This window comes from Rhinopithecus roxellana, chromosome 18 (assembly GCF_007565055.1).
Source record: "Rhinopithecus roxellana isolate Shanxi Qingling chromosome 18, ASM756505v1, whole genome shotgun sequence".
Taxonomy (NCBI): domain Eukaryota; kingdom Metazoa; phylum Chordata; class Mammalia; order Primates; family Cercopithecidae; genus Rhinopithecus; species Rhinopithecus roxellana.
This window is the reverse complement of record NC_044566.1, coordinates 87,693,423-87,715,647: the sequence shown is the minus strand read 5'-3', so window position 1 is coordinate 87,715,647 and position 22,225 is coordinate 87,693,423.

Here is a 22,225-nt window from a genome sequence, read left to right as displayed (position 1 = left end):
CCTGGTTAAATTTGTTAAGATTTCAGTTTCTTTATAACAGTTTTTCTGCAGCTTTTATATTGTGAAAAAGTATAAAATTATTGTTTCATATTTTAGTGTTTTGAATATCTTCTAGAGGTTACTTTATTATCTTCTGTCATAAGAGATGCTGTCAAAAATGATAATGATTTCATTTTATCTCATTTCTAACTGAGTTGACATCATTGTCTGGAGGCCAAAGAAAATTAACTTTTTCTTTAAAATCTAATGATTTTACCATGGTATTGCTGTTGGGCTTCTGGGTCATTTTCCCTCATAATAGTTTCCTTTTTCATCATGTATTTTCTGGTAATATTTTATTTCAGAATAATTTTATTGAGTCATAGTTTGTAGTACTTGGTCTCTTCTATTGTATTATTTTTTTCCATGAATATTGCTATGTAAACATGTTATGTGTCTATTTTTGTCCCTTTCAATATATTTTCTTTTTGAATAATCCCTTTTTCCTTTTATTTCTAATTGACATAATAATTGTACATAATATATGGGGTGCAGTGTGATAGTTTAATGTGTATACAATATGTAATGATCAAAGCAAGGTACTTAACGTATCTATCATCTCAAACATTTTTGGTGTTGTGAACGTTCAAAATCCTTTATTCTAGTTTTTTGAAATATACAATACATTCTAGTTAACATATTCACCCTATAGTGCTGCAGAACACTAGAACCCAGTCCTTCTATCTAGCTGTAGCTTTGTATCACTTGATCTTAGCCAAAAGGCCAAGAAGTGATAACTTTGCATCATTTAACCAATCTCTTCTCATCCCCCTCCCCCTCCCCTTCCCAAACTCTACGTGATTCTACTGTTCCCTTCCATGAGCTCAAAATATTTTTTTAGCTTCCACATATGAGTGAGGATATGCGGTTTTGGAGCAGGAGTAGCAATGAGAGAGGAGCCCCCAATTTTAAGGAAAATACATAAATTGGAAAATATTTGTGTATGTTTGTAAGATAATGAAAAAGAACAGATAGGAAGAATTTGAAGACACGAGAGAAATGCGTAATAGTTATCCAAGTCAAATTTGTGATGATGAAAGGAGATGGTTATGAGAGCTCAGAAATCGGGTCTGTGGGTCTTAAACAGGAGGAGCCATCACGTCAGAGTTTGAAGAAAAGGCAGTATGAATGTGCATATGTGTACATAAATTTGCAGAAAGGGTCAATACTTTGAAATAATTTATACTTAATGGCTAGACAATAAGATCATCTAAATGATATGTTAGTGAAGAGGGATGGACAGATAAGGAGAATGATGAAGATCTGAGTAACCTATGTGTAAATAGGGAGAAAAATCAGAGGAAAAAAATTTGAATGGTTTTCAAGTGTAAGAACTCTTTTACGGTTCAAGACAATTAATTTATTCTAGAATTAAACTGCATTGTTAAGAGATTAGCTCAAGCAGCACCTAAAAGCTTAGGTGTAGTATGAGATAAAATGTGCTATAGATCTGAAACATTTATAGATAAAATATATGATCATCATAGGAGTATAATAAGTAACTTCACCTTAAGTTTATTCTTAATTTATTTGCATAGGTGCCATTGCTCATAATATTTTAAAGTATGCTTACATTACCTATCTGGTAATATGGTAAAGTATGCTCATATACCTATACTCTGGGCTTATTTTCTCAGCAGATTATTCTATTGGAAAATGACTTAAATAGACACTTATTAATACTATATTTTATTTCCTGAGGAAGAAAGGAAATTAATTGTCTAAGTCATTATTCATATGCCTTTATATAGCCTTATAGACTAATTATCAAATGAATCTATCAGAATGACTTCATCACATCTTCAATTTTGAACTATAGAATATTCTTTTATAGTTTAGGCATAAATACAGGTTATACTACGTAGTTAAAACACCATTATGTTTATCTATAGATCTATAAATATCATACTTTGTAAAACTACCACAATGAGACTTCCTTAATGATGAGTGTAGAAATACTTTACAATGGTAATTTCTCATTTAATCTATAATTAACCAATAAATATGACAGAAGACCATTTTACTTGAATGCCAATAATTAGTGATTTTACATTTATATGATTTAGTAAATCAGACAGATCATCTACTGCTAGTGATAATTTCATTCTACAAATTCGGCAAATTTAGAAGTTCATAGCTCCTTTAGAGTCACTAAACCCTATAATTTATCACTTTAACCAATAATCTGGACACCATAATGAAAGAATCTATTGGGAGAAGTAAGCTCACTTTCAAAAGTAATCTGTGACATTAGGTTAATTAATTGAGGAAGAAGATAATCTTACTTGATTGCCCTTTTCACATATGCCTCTCAGCTTCATTTCTATTGGAAAAAGAAAATCTGTACTCACCTTAATATTGTTGAGTCTACATATTACACCTCTCTCTCTCTCTCTCTCTCTCTCTCTATATATATATATATATATATATATGTATTTATAGTTTTCATTTCAGCCCATTTTCTAGGCAGAGAGTCTAATAAATATATAAATGGTTTTGACCTCTGGCTGGCGTGGTGGCTTTACGCCTGTAATCCCAACACTTTGGGAGGCCAAGGCGGGCGAATCACGAGGTAAGGAGTTTGAAACCAGCCTGGCCAGCATGGTGAAATCCCGTCTCTACTAAAAATACAAAAATGAGTTGGACATGGTGGCACACACCTGTAATCCCAGCTACTTGGAAGGCTGAGGTAGGAGAATCGCTTGACCCTGGGCGGCAGAGGTTGCAGTGAGCAGAGATTGCGCCACTGCACTCCAAAGTGAGCAGGACTCCATCTCAAAAAAAAAAAAAAAAAAAAAAAAAATGGTTTGGACTTCTAAAATAAATATGCTTTCCCTGTAGCAGAGATTATTTTATATGTCCAAAATCTTTGCCAAACTAAACATGTTATATGAAGGCAGGAGATCATGTTTCCCAATTGTTTAGCTAGAAATAGGAGTATGGTTCAAATATACCCTGCGTTATGTCTTGCTTTATACTACATGTATCTTTTCCTTGTCATGTAGTTTACATATACATCTATAACATAGCTCAGTTTTTAGAATTATTCTATTTGCATTTATATTTTTCAACATCTGTTTGACCTTGCCATCTCTAAACCACAATCTCTTCACCTGTGGTAAGCACATACGAGTAGATTCACTATACAAGGTTGTGGCAAGTTTTAAGTCCACTGTCTTGTACAGAGTTACCTCCCAAAAGATGTCAATAATAAGTATAATTACTACACATGCCAATCAATAAATGTAATATTTTCTCTTTTTAAAGCAGGGTTTTTCTCTTGGTGTAAGTCATGAGGTATCATGATACATTGGTATTTTATAAATAGATTAACTTATACACATTTTCTGCATATAATTCTACAGTCTCAAAAATGTAGAATATGAAATGGTTAAAAATACTTCTCATAGTTTGAGTAATTGGCCTGTATAATTGTGTGAGTCAGTCATTGTTAAAATGAGAGATTTCATGCAGAAATTAGACCTTTTGGAAACGCAGGAAGAGCTGGGAGGTGAAACCCTGGAAAGGGGAATCCGAAGATATGAGTAAGAGCCACTGAATCTGCTGGAAGCATTAACAGTGGTGAACAAGTTGGAACTTGTGGGAAAGTCTGAGAAACCCTGCATTTCTGCAAGTTAGAACAGAGCCATGAAAGAGGAACTTGCGAAGAGGTCTATAATTGCCACCTTTAAGAAATCTGCTTCCTCTGTGAAAATCAGTGCCTCTGGGAGAACTGTCACTTTTATAGTTCAAGACAGCAGGCTTTGGGCTGTAATTTGTCAGCACCGAGATCAGTCTAATGCAAACAGAAGGAAATATGTTATAGCCGTCCGTATTTGTCATCAGGTGTACCACAACCTACCAAGAGTACTGTAATGATTTCTGCTTCCACTCTGCCTTCCAAGTCTTGCTAGGTTTCTTTCTTGGCCAAGTCTAACATAGGACGACATGAGCGGGGGGTGGAGGGAGACTCTGAAAAACATATTTGCCAGCCTTATGCTGACAACATGCCTCCATGTTTTATTAAAAAGGGAAAGTCATGTGCCCTTATAATCTGAGCATGGCAATCGGAAAAAATATGAAAATTATTCTGTCCTAAAGTAATATTAAGTACACATGCTTTCCAAAAAGTCTGCATAAAGTGCCTCAAAGACTGTTTTCAGGTAAAGCACTAGGTAAAACTGCAGCACTGTAAAAGTATATATGCCACTTCTATGCAACAAACAACTTCAACAATCAGTCAACCTAGGATATTGGCAGAGGCAAAGCTGTCATATCAATAAAATTGATGAAAATTATTTTTTTGTTTACACTGAATTAAACTCGTCATGGTTAAAAACTACAAACATAAACATAATTTCTCCTTTTCTTAAAATTTTAACTAGAAATGAGCTTTTAAGCAAAATATTATAAACCACTAGTTTGTGGTAATAATGATCTGAAGGCAGAATAGTACCAGCAATAATCATATAAATACAATTGACACCACATGAAAAGAAACACTGCCTCTGTCAGAAGATGTATTTATTCAAAATGTAAAAAAAAACTAGGACTACATACAGAGCTGTGTGTTGGTTTCTTACATATATAGATATATTCATATAAAATAGAATATTACATAGAGAAATTTCCTTCTAAAATATGGATTAACTCATTCTCAATTTTTTTTCCCCATTGATCATACATTTAATCTTCTGGTCTGAATCACCTTCTTCTCTTTTCGGGATTATTAAAATATATTTTTCTCCTTTCTTTCTGTGCTTTTACCTTTGCCTTCCTACTACAGGCCTATTTTCAGCACATCAGTCAAAGTAATCTTAGAAGCTTAAATCAAATCATGTTATTTCTCTGCTCAAAATTCTACCATGTGCCACATCTCACTCCTAGTTTTTATTAAAAAAGACAAATATATAAAATGACAAACGTTGTCTTATGCCATCCAACAAATGCTCTCAGATGTATTTTTCTACTGATCTCCCACGTAGTGAGCACGAAAGTGGTCTTCTTGAATTTTTTTTAAACATTGCAGGTATGCTTATGACTCAGAGTCTTTGCACTTGCAGATTTTTCTACTAAAAATTTATCCCAGATATTCACAAGCTGTTCACTCAACTATTCAGGGCTTTATTCAAACATCACTTTCTTCTCAGTGTGATCTATTCTAGACCCCCTAAGAAAAATGACCATTAAACACTCCAATTGTCCACAGATCTCTGTTACACTCCCCTGGTGTTTCTTTCTCTTTAGCATGTTTCAACATGTGACATACGATGTCATTTACTTTTTTGTGTGCTTATTTTGTGGAGTCTCAACCTAGATCATAAAAATCTCTGAATTATTGGACTTTCTCTCCTTTTGACTATTATATCACCAACAGTAAGAATAGCATCTGGGCCACAGCAAATATTCACCAAAGATTTGCTGAATAAAGAAATGAGTATCAACAAAAGGTTGAAAATTTCTGCGAAGTTTCATATTATCATCTTAATAGATGTATAAAATATTTGCACAATAGATATTTCAAATAAAAATAGATAATTATATAAATTTAAAATATTTACACAATAAATGATAGTTTCTACACCATCGTATTAATAGTGAAATTCAGGTACTCTCAGGAAAAAGAAAGTTTTGCTCACATAGACTCTTTCTACACAAATCTGAAATCAGGTCATAATAATCACATTTATTACTTCTGAACAGTTACAGAGATACATATTTCTGTCATTTAAAAATACACATAAAATATTGTGTTTGGTTTAATAAAAAATGTTCCAATATGTTTCTGTTAACCTTTTTATACCAAGGCAAATGTGGATAAGCCTTCAGTTAAAATTAAAATGAGAAAATTGAGCAGGAATGTCTCTCTACCAGAAATAGGTACTATCAGAACTAAACTCAGTAGAAATTTTCTATTTGAAGCTTCAAGTTTTAATGTATAAAATGTATAAAAATGATAATAACTTTGACTGCTAATTTAAAAAATAGACAGTAGAGGAAATCATTCTAATTACCTTAATTCAAAATGAAAATATCAAAAAGTAAAATGTACATAAACAGTTTTATTCTCTGGTAAAATACATTACTATATAGTTACAGGGAAAACTTACTCGATACTTTATGTCTATTTTATAGACAAATATTCTATAAGCCAAAAAAATGCTCTACTTTAGCCACAAACTGTAGCTTAAAATGAAATCTAAAATGGTTATTAGAGGAATATATCTACTTCTTTTACAAAAAAGTAATTGTATTTTAAATTATGATATCAGCAATGAAATTCATTATGTGTTTAAAATGCATGGATACCTTCAAAGATGGATGTGTATTTATTTGGGAAGAAACTAAGTCATCATCTCAAATACTGATATTTAACATAATAATTTAAGATTGCGCTTATGTTAATTTTCTAGATTTTTTCAAAAGTATTTTGTTGAGAAGAGAAAGTTAAACAAATTATTTATTAATTAGCATTTATCATGTTTTTAACCTAAGTTATATGACGTACAGGCATTGTTTGTTTTATAAGTGGACATAATGGTAAAAAAGGCATGTAAAACCAAAATTACATTCAAAGTTTCTGTTACTTAATGCATACTACATCCATGTAGGAGTGGTTGCAGATATAAAATTATCTGCTTGTATAAATGAAACTGGTTCAGAATAAACTCTTACACAATTGTAACAAATATGAACAAATATGCCACTGTGATGGTAGTTTGTGATAGTGGTGGTTGGCTATGTACATGAGGGAGTACAAACATATGGAAACTTCATATTTTTTGCTCAGTTTTGCTGAGAATCTGTGCTGTGCTAAAAAGTAAAGTCTATTCAAGGAGGAAAATCAATTATTAATACTACCAGAATAATGACAGAATAATAAAGGATCTAATTTCATGATGAAAGCTAAAATCTTATATTTATATGAGAAGATTATTTTTGTTTTTCATGTTGAATACTTGTTCTAACTTAAAATAACCGAACTCCATTAATGTTGATAGATTAACAAAAATGTTTCTATTTGGTATGGCCTTTATACATGGCCTTCATTAATTCTATGAACTTTCTTTGTGTGTTCTTGAGCTTGACTTGTATAGTATATTACCTAGATGAGTGATTTCACATCTTTCTAATGCTTCAACTACTTGGAGAGTAATTTGACATTTGACATGCTACAGTATGACATGTTATCAGCCATGTATTAGAGAAAGATTAAGTAGTTAAAATAATAACAACATAGAAAAATAAAGTACATATGTAGTTGCGTTTTCAGGAGTGATAGCAATGGCACAAAAAATTGCCAAGTAGAGAAAGTTTAGATTTAAAAAATTTTAAATAAGCTTAATAGCCATCTTGCCAACTGCTTTTTTCTATAATAACATTATAAAGGAAGTAAATCTGATTCACAAAATGTACCCAGGTTAAAAACTGCATAAATCTGATAATATTTGTTGACAATACGTGCATATTGGGGATACTGGATTTTTTAAAAGATGACAAGAGTAATCATACATTCAATGGGTTTGAATTGAAATGAAAGATTTGAAGTTTTTATCTATAGTTTTGTTTCAGTTTGGTTTCTTATCTAGCCCTATTGTAAGTGGGTATCTCTAAAATGAAGTCAGAATTTGACATTTTCTAATTCTGGACTTAAAAGAAGATAGTGCATTGTACATAGGCTACTGCTATGAAAATTGTCTTTTTACTTAAAAAATTAATCACAGTACAGTTTATTTGATTGGTTAACTCACTGTCATCGTGAATTGTTTGCCAAATATTTTATTATAAAGAATCTTATCAGATGCATTATGAATGATTTATTCTGCTTTGCCAATGGAATTATGATTGTTAATATGCTGTTATATATGCTTATTTTTAAATATTAAATAGGATCATTATGTTTGGAAGTGAAAACTTACACTAAATGGACTTTGCACTATGTAATGCAAAAAAGTAGAAAGAAAAGCATTTTAATATGGTTACAAAAGGTTTATTCAAAATTATAAGTTCCAGAATTTCTCACCCTGGGACCATTAAAGGCTCACAACAATTTACTTTACTTTCCTCTTCTTAATTGTTAACTTCTTCAAGGGCATACTTCATTTATCATTGTATTCCCAGTGCCTAACTCAGTACCTGATAGAGTAATTGTTTAATTAAACACTTACTAAATAAAACTGAATGATCTTAGTTTCTTGGGGATATAATTTTTATTTCAGTAATAAATGTTTATAACTGAAGGCGAATCAGAAATGTTTAAAATTTCTAAACACAAATATTTTACAATTCTAAACAGCAAAACACAGAAAGTGTTGGAAGTGAGAAATTATAAATATTAAAAATTATATAGGTTAACTGTATTTATATAGAAAATTATATTAATACAATTAAAATGCTTTAAAATGATAGAAATGGAAAAGATTTTTGTTGCTCCTTAATATCCTTTGCATATCTGAATTTTTAAATATGCCATACCATTTTCCATAGGTGGAGTTTGAAAATAATTACAAAAAAAACAAACGAACAAACACATGTCTTTCTAGGTATTATTCTTTCTTGCCTTTTCATTGATTCACAAGTAATTATACTTTTGGGGTAATCTGATTTGTGTTATCATGAGATGAGGCCAATGTTATATTATTTCAACGTAATATACAAAACATATGCACAGAAAGAAATATGCAAACAGTAATTAGAAACTACCATTATTTGAATGCACCTAAAAATATGTGTCATGGATGTCAGTGAATAGCAGACTAGGTAGCTTCAACGACCAAATTCTTCACACACATACTGAAAAATTCAGTAACATCTGTCAGAATCAACTTTGTCAGAACTCTGAAAAATAGTCAAAACTTTACAGCAACCGAGAGAATGCCGTATCAGAAAAAGGCAACTAAAAATACTAGGAAACCTTGCAAAATTTGTACTTGCTCTTTCACTGCCAGGATCCCTGGCTCAGCATTAATCTTGAAGATGGCTACTCATGTTACATTTTGGAGCCCTTATATTATTGGTTCTGAAGAGAACAGAGAAGACCTTCTTATACAAAAATTGTGCTTGTCTATTCTAACCTGTCTAAGAACTAACTGAAAAAATGATCAAGGTGCTATCATTTGCTTTATTTACCCAGAATCTCTCAGAGTAGAATGGCAGCTTTAAAGAACACATTACTCAAGAGCATTGTAAGACTAAAGAGTAACCTATTTTTGTCTAGAATAAAAGCTGACAGTTGAGGTAAATAATAGGTGCAGCAAATATCTAGAAGCCAAAGCTGAGAAGAGTGTTTCACTGGAATATTAGGGTAAATATTCTCATTCATACAGGGGAATTTAGAAATCCATATGCGTGCATAGGGTAGAAAACATGCTTAGAAAAGACTTGAGAAAACCCTGTGTATTAACTTCTGGCCTATACTTAGGCTCAGCAAAAGCAGGAAGTGAAGGCTAAGGCAGAGTTGTAAATCATCAGCTAATTTTAAAGGAGTGCCTCAACACAAGGCCAACCTGCAAAGACTTAAAGAAATTTTTCTATTTTTCTTTTCTCTTCTTTCTTCATTTGCTTTCTTTGTTTTTTTTTTTTTTTTTTTTTTTTCTACTCCTTTTTCCTTTCTTTTATCTTCTTCTTCTTTTTTTTTTTTTTTTTTTTTTTTTTTTTTTTTTTTTTTTAATTTAGATTTTGGTTGGATTCCAGACATTCAAAATATTGTCTGTCAAGACACTAGCTGACCAAAACTTAAAGAATAATGACGTTGAAGACTACACATAACAAAAAATACAGACTTAACAAGTCAGTAAACAAACAAAAACTACATTCATAGCAAGACATAAAAACAAGACAAGTAGGGTGAAGGCAATCTCATTTTTAAAGTTGCCACATTATAATATTCAAATTGTTCAGTTTTCAACTAAAAATAAAAAAAAAAAATCGAACAAACAAGAAAGTAGAACCCATTCAAATAAAAAATTAACAGAAACTGTTCTTGACGAAGCATAGACATTAGATTTACTTGACAAAGATCTTAAATCAACTGTACTAATATGACAAGTGCTAACACAAATAATGAAGAACTAAAGGAAGTAAGAAGAATGATGTCTTGGTAAGTAGAGAAAAATCAGTAAAGAGATGAAAATTACAAAAAGGAACCAAATGGAAATTCTAGAGTTGTAAAATACAAAGACTAAAATAAAAATTTTACTAGAGGGATTCAACATCAGATTTGAGTATACAGAAGAAAAAATAAGCAAAATTAACAATAGAATCATTGAAATTATCTAGCCAGAGAAGGAGGAAAAGAGCTATAATAATATACAAATAAGAAAAAATAACAAGTTTGGGCAAGAAGATGGGGAAATTGAGAAGATGCTCATGCATTGCTAGTGGGAATAAAAATGGTATAGTGCTGTGGAATTTTAGGAAGAAAAGCAATTTTATGGTTAGTCTAAGATTTAAACATAGAATTTCCATAGGACCAATATTCCATTGCAAGCATATACCTCCAATAATTGAAAATGGATATTCAAACCAAAATGTGTTCACAAATATTCATAGCAACACTATTCATAATATCCAAAAGTTGGGAAAAACCCAAATGTCATTAATAGATCAATAAGTAAGCAAAATATGCTAAAACCATATAATGGAATTTTATTCGACTGTATGAAGGAATGAAGTACTAATACATGTTATGACATAGAAGAGCCACAAAAACATTATGCAAAGTAAAAAAAAAAGCAGACTGAAAATGTCACATATTGTATAATTCCATTTATATAAAATATCCAGAATAGGTAAGTTCATAGAGACATAAGCCAACTAATGATACCAGGTACTGAGAGAAGTTAGGTATAGGAAATTATTACTTAAAGAGTGAGGGCTTTTATTTTGAAATGATAATAATATTTTGGAACTTGTTATAGATATAGGTGGTGGTAGCACAACTTTGTTAATACTATAGAATTTTAAATTTCAAAATGCTAATCTTATGTCATATAAATTTTTCCTCAATTTTTAAACTGCATTTATTATTCTCTTAGAATAATTGAATAATTATTGTTGAATAATTTATATCATAAGAAAATATTCAAATGAGGATTTCACCAGGAAATTTGAAAAAAAAAAAAATGTAGATTCTGTTTCTAGCCCTCCCACTGACAAATTTGACCTAATATTGGCCAAGTTTTTAAGTTTTTTAATGGGAATGCTTGCTGTATTATTTAGCAAAGATGGGTACTTCTAAAGGCTTAGAAGTAAAAGCAATTCTCACAGGTCTGTACCTGTCATACTACCATTAAGGTCTTTCCTAGATTCCTGGTACTCACTTGACATCAAAAATCCATCTATATTGCAGTAGAAGAGGAGTTGGTTAATCCTTGCTCTTTGGGACTTGGTTAATAAGTGTCTTTTTAGATCACTTCTCTAGGATTTTTTGTACTGAAATTGTACATAGCTATGGCCTACACTGTGGCTAACACCTTTACTCATGCTAATTATCTGCTCTCTGTGGGTTCAAGATACCCAGTAATAACTTCAAGATTGATCCTAGTGAATAATTTATCAAAAGAAATAACTTAGGATGACTTGTAGAGAAGGAACTCAGAATTTTATTTGTGAAATTCATCGTCACGGGTATTTATAATACATTGAAATAATGATCATTTAAACATGACAAAGGTGTTAAAATAGCACTTGCTCTTGAATAGAACACTTTCAAGAATGAAAGACATCTCATTATTTTGAAGTTTGGGACAAAAATCAGCAATAAAAAATAAAGTATAGTGTATATAATGCTTCATATTTTAAGTAGGACTGAAAAACTAACATGGCAGGTCTTTATATGGAAAGCAAACAGAAAATTGGGAAGTTACAGGTACCTAAGTATATGTAGAGATATTAGTTGGCAAAGAATATAAAATCAAAGAAGACAATGAAATGGCTTATAAATAGTTTTACATACTCTGTGTGAATGAGGGACATGGCTACTCTAATATAGAATGGTCGTTGATAGGGTATTTGCAACATAACCTGTATCAGATGAGGAGGAAAACCAAGGTGAAATGGCTAAAAACAAATTAAATACAACATAATTCAATTGCAAGAAGAGTCACTGTTTTGTGATTGGTAAGTCATCAAGTAACAACTGTTAAAAATCTGAAAAATTTGTGTCCTTGATGGAAAGGGTTAGTTTAAAATTAAAAATAAAGGTACATAGTTAAAACAAGAAGAAGGATGTAAGAACTATAGAATGATGAGATTTTCCCCAAGCTTCTACCTAGAATTGATATGTCCAAATATATCAAAATAGTTGACCATTGTAATTGAAACTGAGGTCAGAATGCAAAAATAGGAAGCTTGGAGCTGAGTAGATGTGATTGTGTTCCTAGGATTGATTGTGGGGCTGGTCAAATTATGTAAAAGTTTTGCTTTTCGAGGCCAGGTGCTGTGGCTCATTCCTGTAATTCCAACATTTTGGGAGGCCGAGGCAGGTAGATCATGAGGTCAGGAGTTCAAGATGGACCAGCCTGGCCAATATGGTGAAACCTTGTCTCTATTAAAAATACAAAAATTAACCAGGCATGGTGGCACGCACCTGTAGTCCCAGCTACTCAGGAGGTTGAGGCAGAAGAATCACTTGAACCCGGGAGGCAGGGGTTGCAGTGAGTTGAGATCGCACCACTGCACTCCAGCCTGGGTGACAGAGCGACACTCCGTCTCAAAAAAAATAAAAAAAGGGTATTTTAATATAAGAATGTTTAAATCTATAGGGAGTTAATATAACAGTGTGTAATGAAGTAAACATATTTATTTCAGCATATTTCATAGCATTTTTCACTACCTGTTTTAACATTAAGCATTTATTTGTTTATTTGCTTGTTTGTTTTCTGTTATCCTACTGAAAGCAAAAACTTTGCATGTCTCTTTCACTGCTTAGAAATGTGCATGGCCTTTAAGAGCTCATTAAGTATTAGTCAAACTAATGAATAAATGAATACATATTGTCAGATAATAAAGCACTTAGAGAAGATAATCATAAATGGAGGACATTGTGTGTGTGTTTTCTCCTTCATAATGCAATTAAATACGTCTTGAGACTTCACCTAGCCTTGTCTGATTCATTAACCTGAAGGCTATGCCTTTGTCCATAAGAGCTTAATTTCTCTACTATTAGATATTTGGAGAACTTTTGGCTAGCAGGCTAAACAAAATAGAAGGTCCATCTAAGAGTAAGTAACAACTGTTAAAAATCTGAAAAATTTGTGTCCTTGATGGAAAGGGTTAGTTTAAAATTAAAAATAAAGGTACATAGTTAAAACAAGAAGAAGGATGTAAGAACTATAGAATCTCACCAAAATCAGGGAGTACTAACTATCTTGGGCTAGTACTACTTTTGCAACTATCCAGTAGTCATCAACCTAGCATAGAGATGTCAATTAATGAATATCTATTTTTCTGAAAGTATACTCTAGGTCCAAAACAATATTAAGCAGTAATAAAATATTAACAGTTGTTTAAGCTGTTGAGATTTTTTTCCCAAAATTTCATGATTCTTTCTTCAATCTATTCTAGAAGACTTAAGAGTGTTTCAGATACACTGGAGACAGGAGAGATGTTAGCAATGATTTTATTACATTCCTTGAAAGACGAATAATAAGCCTTAGTAACAGTAAGTCATAACACTTGCATGTAACTAGAGGCAGGCTCAAAGGAAAGGACCCTTTGTTCTCCAATAACATTAAAATAGTAAGTAAGGAAGCAATATTGTTCTTTGGTCGTAATATGTGTAAGCTATGTCCTTGGGAAAACAGATGTATTATTTGCTTTTGCTTACTTATTGACCAAAGTATTTCAATTTTATCTTTTAATTCTTAAAAACAAAACCACTTTTAGTAGGAGGTTCATATTGGAAAATATTAACATAGTATGTCTGATAAGAGGATAGTGGCAAGTAGAATAGGCAAGAGAAAGAGAAACACAGAATTTAAAAGGTTGCAGATAAAATCTGAGGAAATAAGTGTCTTCGATGGGGCCAGAGTGCACCAAATGAATATGATTCGTTTGAAAGTGGAATGACAGATCTATAAGTGACTCATTGCTGCTTGACATCTTACTTTTCTTTTTCTCAATAGTTATTCTAGATATTTGCCTATTTCTTTAAATCCTTTCTTCTTTATCTTTTATAGATGAACAAGACTTCTCATTTACAAAGTAGAATCCATTAAGTAAGAATTCTTTTATATTTCTCTCTCTCCATACCTCAACTTACAAATAAATTTTGATATACAGCCAATAGTAGAAGTTGCATCTAAGTGGAAGCGATAAGGTCAAAAATCAGAAACATTAGTGCAAATATATGCCTTTAATTGAGGTGTTAGTTTGAAATTAAAAATAAAGATACATAGTTAAAGCAAGGAGAAGGTTGTCAAGAGTTTTAGAATCTTACCAAAATCGGGGAAGACTTCCTGTCACAGTAGTTATGTATAGGACAAATGCAGAGTTGATCAGTGAAGTGGATATCATTTCTTACATAATATCATCTGGACAAATTACTATAAACAATATTAAATATTTCTTATATCTTCCAATCTCTTTGTCTATACTGGTTCTAGTTATCAGACTATAAACACTTTAAAAATTCTTATTATAAAAATATTTATAACTGATTGATTGTGTTTTAGTTTTACTTTCACTATTCTCTGCTTCCCTTTGATTTCATCCCAACTTTTAAATCTTATATATTTTTGTTAATTCAAAGTTATCACATCCAAAAGTATAAAAACATATTCATATTAGCTTGAAAGTATGAGTTTTATACATTCTAGTAACAATAATTACAATTAATCTTTTAGCATATATTTTCAGTTTCCATGCACACCCAAACATGAAATACATGTGTGTTGAAATGCATTTTAGTATTTAATATATAGTGGACATTTTTTTCTATACCAGTAAAACTTGATGTAACTCACTTTTTTGTCATTATTCTTTTGTTTATATTAGATATTTTAAACAATTTAAAATGAGTCATGTTACTAAATGCAAAAGCTATTACTAATACAAAGCCCGTAGTTATCTTATTTGATCTTATCATCCATCCATCAGGGATAGTCACTTTCCTAAGTATGGATCATTAATAAAAAACTTCATTGCTTTTATTCTCCTCCTTCTGATGTTTGCCATAGGAATTCAATTTTCTTTGATTCTAAAAATTAATTTGCATATACTAATTCATGGGAAAAACATCAAGAAGAATAAAAGATATCATAATGTGATTTATTATATTTTTTTCAAATAAAATAATGTTTCAGGGTCAACTGTGATAAGTTAATGACACATAATGGGCTATATAGGGAAACTTCTAATACATACAAAAAAGGATATTCATGAGACAGTAGAAGAGATAGCACAGGCTCCTAAAAAAAACATTGTATCATCTCAATAGAAATCAAGAATGAAGAAGAGACTTGTAAAATTCAAATAGCAAAATAACAGACTGAACACCAACCTCAACAGTAATCACATTAAATTTGAATAGACTAAATACCAATTAAAAGGAAAAGGTAGCATGGATTTTCTTAAGAAATTCTCAACTGTTTCTTGTTAATAGAAGCACTGTAACTATAAACACAGACTACTTGAAAGTACATATACCATGGCCAAATTTTGTGTTAAAAAAATCAAGAATAGTTTTATTAATGATCAACCAAGTAAACTTCAAGGCAAATAATATTGCCAGAGACTTAAAATGATAATTTTAATGAAGATAATTTTCTTTATTGATGCAATTGTCCATAGACACTTCAGTTCTTCCCATATTTTGGGTATTTTGAATAATGCTGCAATAAATATGACAGTGCAGATAACTTTATGAAGTGGTAATTTCATTTTGGGGGTGATATACACTCAGAAGAAGGATTACTGCATATTATGGTACTTTTATTTTTGGTTTCTTTAGAAACCTCTATACCATTTTCCAGAAACGTTGTGTCAACCTACATTCCCACCAACAGAGTCCTAAAGCTCTTTTTTGTCTCTACAGCTTCACCAGCATTTATCTTTTGTCTTTAAAATAATTGCAATAAATTCAAGAGATCTATTGCACAACTTAGTGACCATAGTTAATGTATTGTATTTTGAAAAATGTTAAAAGATTAGCTATTATTTGACTTTCTGATAACAGTCATCCTAATGGTTATAAAGCGTTATCTCATAGTGGTGTTGATTTGCATTTCCCTGGTGATTACTAATGTTAAACACCTTTCATATACCTACTGGCCATGTTTATGTCTTCTCTGGTATAATAATGTATATTCTGGTCTTTAATATACTACACAGTATTATTCAACCTAAAAAATAAGAATGATTCTATCATTTGCCAAAACATGAATGAGCCTAAAGGACATTATGCTAAGTGAATTAAACCAGATAAAGAAAGAAAAAATATTGCATGATCTCACTTACATGCAAAATATTTTTTAAAAAAGTCAAAAACAACAGAGATAGAGAACAAAATAATGATTACCAAGGGCATGAGTAGGGGAGCAAATGTAGAGATGAAGTTTGGGGGACACAACATACAAGATGATTGGAATGAATAAGTCTAGAGATCTAATATATCACATTAGGATATTGGTGATAGAGTTGTACTATATTTTAATTTCATGCTAAACAAAATTCTTTAGTGGCTCTTTCCAAAAAAAAAAAAACCGAATAGGTAACTATGTCAGTTAATGAATATGTGCATTTGCTTCATTCTGGTAACCTTTTAACTATTCATATATATAGCATAACATCATTTTGTATACCTTAAACATTGTATACCTTAAACATATACAACCAAAAAAATAAAAGCTTCAACATGTGAAGTATACACTTTTTTTAAAAGTGTCCATGGACATTGGTGAAGGTAGTTCATATGCTGGTACATACTTTCAATAATTTATTTCACAGGATTAAATATATTTTTGCCCAAACTGAAAAACTCAATAGGATTAATACACTTACAAAATAATAAACAGTCTCCAGAGAAAATCAATGTCAAGTAATTAATTATAAGGAGCCACAGAAAATATTTTGAGCTGAATGAAAATGAAATAAATCATATGAAAATGTGTGGTTTGCTGCTAAAATAGTCTGTAGTGTGAAATTTATAGCTTAAAATTCTTATATTAGAAGTAGAGATTTAAGATGACCTAGGAAACCCAAAGAAAGCAAAAGAAAATTTAAAAATAATGGTAGACTAGGAAATCAGTGAAATACAAAGCAGACAAACAATATACAATATTAGTAAAACAGCATTTGCTTCCCTTAAAATATTTTAAAAATGACAATCAATTAGCAAGTATAATCAAGAAGAAAAGAAAATACACAAACTATCAGTTTAAATAATGAAAGATGGGTACCATCACAGATCTTATAAACAATAAAAGCACGTATTATGAGCAACACTATATCAATAAATTTGCTACTTTACATGAAACTATCATATTTCCTGAAAAATAGAGCTTACCAAATTTACACTATAAAATTAAATTATGAATAGCCTGAAACAAATATGTCCATAAGGTATGACATAAAGTTGAAGAAGAATATTCTCAAGTCATAAGATTTAATGTATGTTCTGTTGAGTTTTGGATTTGGTACTATTTATTCTGTGGCAAATTGCTCTCCAGCTGTGAGACTATGAAATCAAACAAGTTATATGCTGCCAAAAGTGCAGTGGTAGGACACACATAGAATAGACATTTCCATTCTAAAAGGCAGACATAGAAAAGAAGGAAGGAATAACAGGTCCGTTTCCAATTCTGGGTGAGGGTTGGGCTCCCCAGGCTCCCATCAACTCTATCCTCATGGCTTTGCTGGGAGCAAACCACGCAGAAGTTCTAAGTCTTGGAGTCCTATGCCTGAGTTTCTCCCAGGCTGAAATTGCTTTCCTATTGCTCTACTGGTCTGGGGTCCTAGTGGCAGCCCCATCACCAACCTAGTGGGGCTTTCTGTGGTGGCTTGGTCCCTGTGACAGTTCTTTGCCTGGGTTCTAAGGCTCTCTGAAGCACCTTTTGAAATCCAATGGAGGCAGCCATGCCTGTCCGGGTCTTGCATTCTGTGCACCTGCAGAGTTAGCACCGGGTGGATGCCACCAAGATTTACTTCTTGTTTCCTCTAGAGTGGCAGCCTGAGGTACATAGTGGACTGTTTGAGCCACAGCTAGGGCAGCCAAGGAGTGCTGCTCCAGAATACATAGAGCAGAAACTTAAGGCAGCTGGGACAGGCAGCCCAGAGGTCCCACTGGCACCCAGGTCCTGTCCATTGACACAATTCTACCAACAAGACCTTAGCACTTTGGGCCTGTGATGGGAATGGCAGCCTCAAAGATCTCCAAAATGCCTTAATGATCACTCTTCTATTCATGAATATTGTTTGGCTTCTTTCAATTCGTATAATTCTCCTTTTCAAATATTCCTTTGGCCATAACCTTGGTATACTCTCCCTAACATGCCTTTTAAGGCTGAGACTTTCCCAAATCTTTAACCTCTACTTCCCCTGCACCCATCCTCCTGTTTCTAAGATAAATTTTATTGTGTATATTTGTAGTTTACAACATGATGTTATGGGGTACATATAGATATTAAAGTAATTACTATAATAAAGCAAATTGACATTTATTTATGTCATGTAGTTACCTTTTTTGTGACAACAGTAGCTAAAATCTATTTATTTTACAAACATCCCTAACAAAATACATTTTATTAACTAAAGTCCTCATGTTGTTAAATCTTTAGTCTTGTTCATCCTACGTATCTGCTCATTTGTATCTTTTGACCTATACCTCCTCATTTTCTGCCCCACTTCCCTTGGTAACTATTGTTTTATTCTCTATGTGTATATAGTTTTTTTTTTTTTGTTAGATTCAACATATCAGTATAATTGTGCAATACATATTTTTCTTTGGGTCTGGATTATTTCAAGTAGCAAAATATCCTCCAGCTTCATCCATGTTGTAGCAAAGGGCAGAACTGCCTTTTTTTTAATGGATGATATGCATATACATATGCATACAGTTTATTCATTTGTCCATTGACAGACATTTAGATGTTTCCATGTTTCCATATGTTTGCTATTGTGAATAATGCTGCAGTGAATATGAAAGTGCAGATATTCTTATGATATGATGATTTCATATTCATTGAATGTATACCCAGAAGCAAGATTTTTGGGTCATATGGTAAATCCAGATTTAATTTCTTTAGAAACTTCCACACCACTCTACATAATGGCTGCAAAAATCTTCATCATCACCTACAATGTGCTAGGATTCCCTTTTCTCTACACCTTCATCATCACCTACAATGTGCTAGGATTCCCTTTTCTCTACATTCTCACCAACACTTGTTATCTCTATTGTCTTTTAAAAATAGCTATTCTAATACATATGATGTAATATTACACAGTAGTTTTAATTATATTTTCTTCATGATTACTGATGTTAAAGCCTTTTCATATATCTGTTGGCCATTTTTAGGTCTTCTTTAGAAAATTGTCTGTTCAGGTTATTGTTTTTTCTGCTACTGAGTTTTAAGAGTTCTTATAAATTTTAGATATTACTCTCTTATCAGATATGCGATTTTGAAATATTTTTCCAAGTTTCTAGATTGGTTTTTCATTTCGTTGATTGTTTCCTTTTCTGAGCTGAAGCTTTTGAGTTTAATGTAATCATATTTATTTATTTTTACTTTTGTGGCTTGAGCTTTTGATATGATTTAAAAAAAAAAAATTGCCAATATCAATGTCCAAGATATTTTTTCCTTATGTTCTCTTCCAGGAGTTTTATCATTTCTGGTCTTACATTTAGGTCTTTTATTCCTTTTAAGTTGATTTTTGTCCATTGCGTAAAATAAGGTTCTTCAATCTTATTTTTGCATGTGGAAATAGTTTTTTCATCACAATTTATTGAAGAGATAATTTATTTCTCATCATGTTTTCTTGCTGTCCTTGTCAAAAGTTAGTTGACTGTGTATGTTTGGACTTAAATCTGGCCTATTTTATTTCATCCATCTGTTTCTGTTTATATGTCAATACCGCACTGTTCTGATTATTCTAGATTTGTAATACATCTTGAAGTCAGATACTGGGATGCTACCAACTTTGTTTATCTTTCCCAGTATTGTTTTCACTATTCAGAATGTTCTGTAGTTCATACAAATTTTAGAATTTTTTTTCTATTTTTGTGAAAAAAAATGCTTTGGGATTTTGGTAGGGATTGCATTGAATTTGCATATTCTTCATATTGTTTTTTGTAGTCTATTTTAACAAAATTAATTCTTATGATCCATGAACATGAGCTAACTTTTCATTTATTTGTATCTTCTTCATTTTTTTCTTATTTTTCATTTTCTTACATCAGTGTTTTATAATTTTTAGTGTACAAATTTTTTACCTGATAGTTTAAATTTATTTATATGTTTTTATATACTATCATAAATGAAATTTTTAAAAATAGTTTTTTTCAGCTAGGTTTGTTTTAATATAGTTTAATATAGATGCTATTAATATTGTGATTTGATTATTTTGGATTTTACAATGTTTTTGGTTTTGCTTATTGTTCTAACAGTTCTTTTGTGGAATATTTGATGTTTTTGCATATTAGATTATGTCACCTGCACATAGAGATAATTTCACTTCTTCTTTCCCAATACAGAAGCTTTTTATTTATTTTTCTTATATGATTGTTCTTGCTGGTGCTTACAGTACTATTTAATAAAAGTGGTGAGAGTAGGTATCCTTTCCTTGTACTGAATCTTAGAGGAAATTTTTCAGTTATTCCCTGTTGAGTATTATGTGAGTTGTGACCTTTTCATAAATGACCTATATTATGCTGAGGAACTTCCATTCTATGAAGAAAAGATGTTAAACTTCGTCAAATATTTTGTCATTCTGTTAATGTAATTATCACATTGATTGGTTTGCATACGTTGAAACAGACTTGCATGTCAGGAATATATTCTCCTTGGTCATAATATATAATTTTTTGAAGTGTTATTTAATTTTGTGTCCTAATATTTTATTTAGGATATTTACATCAATGTTCATCAGAGATGTTGGCCTATAGTTGCCTTTTCTTGTAGTATCTTTATCTGGCTTAGGTATTAAGATCATGCTGCCATCATAAAATGTCCTTGGCATTATGCTTTCTAGCTTTGTTTGATGGAAGAATTTAAGAAGCATTGGTACAATCTCTTATTTGAGTGGTTTTAGAATTCAGCAGAGGGGATATCTGCTACTGGGTTTTATATTGTTGTTGGAAGGTATTTAACTAATATTTTTATGTTTTTATTGCTTACTGGGCTATTCAAGCTTTCTATTTTTTCCCGAATCAATACTAGTAGTTTATATTTTTCTAGGAGTTTGCTCACATCTTCCAGTTTATCCAGTTTGTGTGTGTGTGTGTGTGTGTGTGTGTGTGTATACATATACATTTGTGACAGAATTTCACTCGATTTCTCCCAGTCTGGAGTGCAGTGGCGTGATCTCAGCTCACTGCAACCTCCGCCCCCTGGGGTTCAAGTGATTTTCCTGCCTCAGCCTCCCGAGTAGCTGGGATTACAGGCGCCCACCGCCATGCCCAACTAGTTTTTGTATTTTTAGTAGAGACAAAGTTTCGTCATGTTGGCCAGGCTGGTCTCAAACTCCTGACCTCAGGTGATCCACCTGCCTTGGCCTCCCAAAATGTTAGGATTACAAGCGTGAGTCACCACACCCAGCCGACATATAATTTTTAATAAATAGTCCCTTATACTTATTTTCATGTCTGTGGCATCTGTCATAATGTCTTTACTTTCATTTATAGTTTTATTTATTTAAGTTTTCTTTCTTTATCTTAGTTGATCTAGCTAGGATTTTTTCAATTTTGTTTATTTGTTCAAAAAACCAAACTCTTGGTTTTCTTTTAATTTTTATTTTCTAACCATCATTTCATTTACTTCTGTTCTGTCCTGTATTATTTTCTTTCTTCTAACTTTGGATTAACCTTGTTCTTTTTCTAGTATCTTGAAGCATAACGTTAGGCTATTTATTTTAGTCTTTCTTTCTTTAATGTAGACATTCATTGCTGTACATTTTCCTCTTAAAATTGCTTTTGCTGCATCCCATAGGTTTTAGTGTGTCGTGTTTCCATTTTCATTTGTCTCAAGAT